The 7,891-nt window shown below is 37.4% G+C and overlaps 1 protein-coding gene across 6 annotated transcripts in view; it reads right to left on the reverse strand.

The window, feature by feature from the left end:
• Nucleotides 1–7,891, reverse strand: part of fsip1 (fibrous sheath interacting protein 1) — a 52,223-nt gene that overhangs the window by 25,384 nt on the left and 18,948 nt on the right. The gene's annotated exons all lie outside the window — the stretch shown is intronic.

Consider the following 7,891-nt stretch of genomic DNA (forward strand, 5'->3'; position numbering starts at 1 on the left):
GGCGCAACTCTAACAAAAACAGAGGCAGCATGAGTCACATAGTCTGCCCCTCCACTTCTGGGCTTTTACTTACTGCCACGTGGAAGGAGGATCTCAGCCAAAGCCTCTCCACACACAATCCCTTCCAATGGATATATTAAACCTGTAGGGTCCAGTGTACAGAACACTACACCTTTGTATAGCTCACCAGTGGCTAAGGCAGAGCACTGAAATTGTATGCAAAACTCCAACACTTAATTCAACAAACAGAAACACTAAGACAGCTGCAGCCATGACAAAAACTTAGGTTCAGGTATGAACGGTCAAGTTTAAACTATAACAGATGCTACATGCATTGAATGAGACAAAGAATCCTGTGTTTCATATTGATTTAAATAAGTCAGGTGAGCAGTAGAACATATACTGTAATATAAAAATAAAGTAGGTTGATTGGCAACTCTTAACTGCCCTTAGGTATAAAATGAGAGTGTGTGTGTGTGTGTGTGTGTGTGAGTGAGAGAGAGAGAGAGAGAGAGAGAGAGAATGGTGTCCCATTCAATGTGAATTCCCACTTCACACCCAGTGTTTCAGATCCACTGTGACCCTGATCAGGATAAAGCGGTTATTGAAAATTAATGAACAGTAACAAATGATGGGAATTATTGTAGAAATTAACAGCTAAAGGAGATTCCTCACAATAAATAAATATACAAAGGATGTGCTCTGATGTGCTTTTCATTCACAGATCTCATTTATTAGAATAGTATTAGAATATCAGCTTGGGCATTGTAACTGCTTTTGGAGAGCGATGTTAGACTGCATAAACACATGTTTTTAACAGATCAAAAAAAACATGAACCACATGCAAAAGCACAAATAAACCCATTCAACTGCACATTCTTCTATCCAAAAATAAATATATGATTTATAACCAATGTTTCAATACCTCTCTGGTTAAGCCAAATTCAAACTGAGATTTATAATCTTTTGTGAAATGGGAATAATGCTGTAATAGTGATATCATATTCTATGTCCCTACATCTCTTGAACCTTTGAGCATAGCCATTAACCTGCAAATATAGTCACGTGAATATAATATAGTTAACTAAATAAGCATGGTAATGCAGCAGGTAGCATTGCTCACACTGTTCCAGGGTCACCATTTCAATTCTGAGCTCGACTTACTCTCTGTCTGGAGTTTTGCATGTTCTCACTATGTTGACATGGGTTCCTCCCACAAACACGCCAGTAGCTTCATGTGTGATTAACTTGAGGTGTGAATGAGTGTGTGAATGTATGTGTGCATGATGCCCTGAAATGATGCCCTGACTCGCACTCAGTCTTCCCAGAATATGCTCTGGATCTTATCCAACCTGGACCAGGATAAAGTGGTTACTGAAGATTAATGAATGAATGAATGATGAAATCCAAAAATTTGTCACAAAGCATATTGGGTGAGCTAATTTTTAAGCTCTTAACATATTTGCAGTTAACAATCTCTACACATTTGTGCTCATTATATAATTACTTGGTTAAATGGTTTTAACCTGGCTTACCAAATTCATTTAGAATCTGCGTTGTACATTACAAACATCTGAACCGTAACTGAATTGAAAGATTTTGGGGGGGGGGTATATTTTATGCTTGAAAGATCTTCATATAATTATTAAATATTTCAGAATATGCAATATGTGTCTTACAATATTCTACATTCAGAATTATAAGCCTATAATTGATGTGGTATCCCATTATGGTTCACTAAGAACCATGGCTTTTGTGCTGCAATTCCTCTGATTTATATAACTTTGTTTATAAAGGAACACTTCACTTCATCAATCACAATAAACAAATACAGTTGGTGGTATTCTTAGATAGAAATGAACTGGGGGAAAAAAGCAATATACACGTAAATAAAAATGGTTATTATTGTTGTTGTTCTTGTTAAATATACAAAATGCTATTAACGCAAAACACAAGGTATACTGTTACTGGTTAGACCACAACTGTCACACAGGTTTACACAATGAAGAAAGATTTAAACTAGTTCTTTTCACCACCAAAACAAGTCCATCTTTAAGGCTCTGCCCATGTGGTGACCATATGCTGATGGTCAAAAGAGTGTTTTCTGAGTCAGTGTGCTTGGCATGCTACAGCTGCACCAAAATGCTACAACAGCAGAAACAGAACTGCATGGTACAAGTTATATGTGGCTAAATGACAAATGTGGGAAATAGCAAAGTAGATATTTTTTATTTATTTTTTTTTTAACTGTTTTTCTTTCATTTAAGACTTTTGACTTTTACTCACTACATTTCAAAAGTGGACCACTTCAAGCAGTTGATTCATCTAAACTGTAAGTGATGTAACAACAAGAACAGAAGGGTAACGGATCCCTTGATGTATACATTTATAAATTTCGTGTCTATGTAGCTCCTTAATACCTGATTACCAGGACTGGGTCAATCAAGGACTGTGTATAAATACCCAGTATCAAAACTTATTCAGAAGTCTTGCTCCCCTCCAGCTTTTATTTCTAAGAACTTGTTTTTCCTATTGTCCTTCAGGTATAAGTAAGTCATTGTCATAGTCATTGTCATTAATGACAAGTTAGCTTCATGGTATCCTAATGCCTAGTTACATCAAAGTTGTTATATTATTTTTTCTACTTCATGATTAGCTAATCAATATTCTTGTTGCTTCTTACTTTAGTCCTTTATTGATATTATGTAGTTTATTTTCTTTAGTTCTATGTTGCATTGTTCAGTAGTAACTGCTATTTTTCCCTGAATGCAGTTTTTTTTATATATATTCTGTTAGTTTATTTCTCCTTGTGTTTTTCAATACACCATGCACTATTCCTTGCTCTGTCCTTGTCATTGTTTAATTTTAATTAACATATTTAATTTGTGATTGGTTGTTTGTACACATACATGCGAGAACACTCTCTTGCATCAAAAAAGGAAAAATATCCAAAAGCACACCAATATCTCTGTCCTCTTTCTAACTAGTTTGTATTGTAGCAGCAAGCTTATGGCAAGCAAACTAGTTTGAATCCTCATCATTATCATGATAGCTACATTTTGAGAAACTGGTGAAAAAGCTGGTGTTATTGCATTAGTTAATGTTTGTCCATGTTTCTTGGTGCCTTGTCAAAGGTTGCAGGAACCAAAAACACTCAGTTATTATTATTTCTTGTACTTTCATATTTAAAGGACATTTAATAGTTTCCATGTTTGTACTTTAACATAAGTAAAGAACGTAAAACTCTGCTTCAACTTTAACCAAAGTATATTTTAGATTAGTTTGTACGCCTTTACTTGAGTAAGGAATTTGTGTATTTCTGTTACATCTGCCAAGTAGTCATGTTGATTTTGTATCATAATCTGCAGACATATGATGCTCTCAACACATGCTGTCTCTAAAGAAACACTGACTCGAAATGCAACAATTACAAAGAAATTATAGAAACAAACATACAAACAAACAAAAAAATCTTGTGCAAAAGTGGTTTTATTGGATTTCTCTTTTCGGAATGTGCTAACTGCATTTCAAGTTTCCTTTTTAACTGAATGACTACTTTGGAAACTTGACTTGAAGCCCAGACACACTCTTTTGTCCTAGGCCTAAGAAACTCTAGCTGTGTTCCTTTACAAGAGCATGGAAACATGGCTGCGGCTTCACACATCTGACTGACAACATATGGTAGGGTTAAAATCTGACAGAAAACTTGAGAAGACTTTAGCTAGCAAGCATTTTAAAATGTTTCCATTGCTGAAACGTCTGAAACAAATCTAACTAACCGTTCCAAAAGCAATTCTGTCAGATTTTCTGGAAGTAAAATGCAATGATGGAACAGCCCAGAAATGTACTTCTGGCCAGTGAAAGAGACAGCATGGGTTCACTAGGTTACCCAAATGGTTTTAATTATCTAGGGAGAGGCTATACATTTGTGAAAGTCCTTGTCTAATAGTCATGATGACTAGCTACTATTAGTCCTTTGTTACAAAACTCTATTACTCTAGGAATTCAGTTTTCATAAAAATTCTTATTTCAATCAACAGATTGTACACTATGGTTAGAATTGGGATATGTTCTTGTATGCATGTGCACACATGCCGAAGCCTTCGACACAAAGTCATGTAATGGTCTACTATAGAATGCCATCATTAATTGCCTCTGGTCTCTTCCACCTTCTTGCCTTGTACACACTTTGGTCATTTTTCTAAGCTACACTAAATGACCAAAAGTATATGGACACTGAACATCACACCCTTATGTGCCCATTCCAAAAGCATGGACATTAACATGGAGTCGGTCCTCCATTTGCTGTTATAACAACCTTCACATTTCTGGAAAGGTTTTCCCCTAGATTTTGGAGCCTGCCAGTGGGAATTTGTGCTCATTAGAGAATTAAAGTATTAGTGAAGTCAGGCACTGATGTCAAGTGAGAAGGCCTGGGGCACAGTCAGTGTTGTAATTCATCCCAAAGGTGTTCAGTGGTGTTGAGGTCAGGGCTTGGACCACTCGAGTTCTTCCACACCAACCTTGGAAAGCCTTGTCTTTATAGACCTCACTTTGTACATGGGTGCAATGACATGACTAAACAGGACTGGGCCCTTTATTTTCACTACTTTTTAGCCATACAGTAGAGTGTACCAGGTGAACCTGTCTTTTAAAGCTGGTGACAGCTTCATATTAGCTTTCTGTTAACTTCATCTTAGCTTCTTGTTAAACATCTATAACAAAAGCACAAAGTTATTTTATGACTTCTACATTATTGAGTCAGTACAAAAAAATTATATTTTGAAAAAAAAATTTAAAGAAAAATGTTGCAGAAAAATATGTTTGTATGTCCATAAACAAAGCACATATTACATAACAAACCACTTGTGTGGCAATCAAAGTCTCCAGAAGAACTGTGGCAGATCCTCAAAGATTCTCAGTAAAACGTACCAGCCAATTTCCTTATAAAACTTCACAAATTGTAGCCGAGACGACTGAATTTTTTTTTTTTTTTTTTTTTTTTTTTTTTTTTTTTAAAGAAAAGGGTTATCACACCAAATATTGACTTTGTTTATCTATTACTGTTTAGTGCTCTATATAGTATTTTTTTTGTAGAAAGGTTTAATATTATGGCTTAGTGGTTAGCACGTTTGCCTCACACCTCCAGGGTCCGGGGTTCAATTCCCGCCGGGCCATGTGTGTGTGGAGTTTTCATGTTCTCCCCGTGCTGCGGGGGTTTCCTCCGGGTACTCTGGTTTCCTCCCCCAGTCCAAAGACATGCATGGTAGGCTGAGTGGCGTGTCTAAAGTGTCCGTAGTGTATGAATGGGTGTGTGAGTGTGTATGTGATTGTGCCTTGCGATGGACTGGCACCCTGTCCAGGGTGTACCCCGCCTTGTGCCTGATGCTCCCTGGGATTGGCTCCAGGTTCCCCCGCGACCCTGAAGAAGGAGTAAGTGGTAGAAGATGGATGGATGGATGGATGGTGGTTTAATATTAATTCTGAAGGCATCTTTGCTTTACAGTATTTCTTTGCATGTGCAAAGATTTTTGCACAGTACTATATATGTACTGTATCCAAGAGGCTGGGCCCTCTTGGGTATAACGGCACAGCAGTAGGCCTCGAAGTGGTGGAGTGGATCGCCCTTGTAAGTCCACACTTCTGATGCTGAGTCATGAGGTTAGTGGTCTCCACTGCCTTGTATGGTTGGAATTGGTTGCCCTCTGTAAGTTCCTGTAGGAATGCCCCCTCAAAATAATGCATGAGATCTCCCCCTCAGCATCCGTCAAGAGAGTCTAATGGGTGGTAACAGGAAATTACTGAGCATGGCTCAAATCACTTGTAGCTGACCTACATATCAAGGAGGTTCTGGTAATGTCTGGCAATGAAGTGGAATTAGCTTTTATCAGCTGACCTCAAAATTACAACAGCCCATGTGGGCCTGGACACAAAGAGGCAATGTTCAGCACCAAATAAGTTGTTTCAGGCGACGTTGGAATCCAAGGTTTTAGCTATGCCACAGTGCTAAGTAAAACTACATTTAGAGCTTTAAGGTGGATGTGGGATGGTGTAGATTCTGACAGTGGTATTTGAGCCAGCTAAACTTGCCTTCTCATTTGTGTCATCAGATCACCAATTTCCCATGCTTTGTTGCTGTGTCTCGCATCTAAGATCTCTGTGCACATTGAACCTTAGAGAATGTGATAATGGATCTGTTAACAGATCTTGCATTAGGCCCATGGTGGCTGCCAGTTCCTCCTACTTTCCTCCGCCCCTAAGGGCACTTTTTTTCCCTTCTCCATGGGGCTGAGCAAATGAACCCTCTGTCAACTGCCGTTTTTTTTTTTTTTTTTGATGACACCACAAAGTAGCTCGCCTTCTTTTTCCTAGCAGGCCCTGTAGTCACATCAGTTGACAGCTTTACACCCCACAGTAGAAGTTTCTGAACAGGCTGCAGATTTTCCATGGCCCATGCATGACCAGTGTCAAAATTGACATCATGCTGCAGTTAGAGCAAGGCTGTATAAGTATTTGTCAAAGATGTCCTGGGATTTGGTCAACTCCATCGCTGTTTGGCAGAACAATCAACTTGCAACTATGCCCTGAAATACTTGTCTGCTCTATGCAGTGGCAAAAATCTATAACTCAGCACTACAGTCAGTGTCACCCAAGGTAATGTCGATGCAGTCTCCTCAACAGTGCAGATTTTACCATAGCAATTTTATGCAATCTTATATAGTTTTTTATTTGTGCTTTCTTGGTGTCGTGGGAGCCCTATTTCTCCCTCAGCAAGACAAGACTGGGGAATTTTCCTGCTGGGCTAGGAAACAATTACATGAGATAACTCCATGAGTTTGGGAGGATACCACCCTGGTAAAACTCTCCTAATTATGAAATTTAAAAGCTAAAGCCTTTTTTATTGGCATTCTGTATTTCCATTTGGCATCTTGAAAGTTAATTGAAACAACAGTTGTGAATATACTCTGAGTTATTGCAGAGCTATTGTAATTTTCCTTAGTAACACAGACTGTTCACCAATTACTGTTAATATATGTAATATACGTGTACAGCTACAGTAGGTGTACTTTAGTTTGGTTCCGTACTTTCTATTTTATGGTACAGGGTTGTGTTAATGCTCTATAGATTTTAATGTAAAATTCTGTAGTTTTTATGAGATTTTGTGAATGATATCTGGGGCTGGATGTTGATCTGGTTAGAAGGTTAACTAACTATGTAACAACATTAATTAACTCTAGCTTCTCTAGTTTCTCGCAGGAATTATTATTATTATTTTTTTTTACAACTTTATGTTAAAGGACACAACCACTTTCTCATAAAAAAAAAAAAATCTATGTTTTTCTAACCATACTCCTTTTATGACATTTAGGATATTATATTATCATTATATCTTCTTTGCAGAAATAGTGCTCATAAAGCCTCACCTCTGAAGACTAACTGCTTTCCAAACATTCCGTGTAGACCAAAGAATGTCAGAATGCCTTTGTGACTATTAAGCCACTGTTATGTAACTCCCAGGTTATAGCAATCTTATGTAACTCCCTCCATTTTAAATCTGGATTTGATCATCCCAAATGAATCTTTTGACTGAACCCAAATGCCCTTATGAGAAACAATCTTTTTTTAAACAAATGGTACACTTAAAAAAGTATTCCATGGAAATATTTTGGGAATACGGGATTATGGCACACTGTAAAAAGGATAGGTAGTAGTGCTGTACATATATTTTTAAACATGACATCAAAATAAAAATGCAACATATGGTATATTGGATGGAAAGAGTGAAGAATGGAAATTGGGAACAGCTTTGTTCCTTTGTGTATGAGATAACATCCCTATATAAAGTTTTATAAGGCAAACAGATGCATGACTCATTCTGAGATTCATTTAA

The sequence above is a fragment of the Ictalurus punctatus genome, chromosome 9, assembly GCF_001660625.3.
Source record: "Ictalurus punctatus breed USDA103 chromosome 9, Coco_2.0, whole genome shotgun sequence".
NCBI classification, from domain to species: Eukaryota; Metazoa; Chordata; class Actinopteri; order Siluriformes; family Ictaluridae; genus Ictalurus; species Ictalurus punctatus.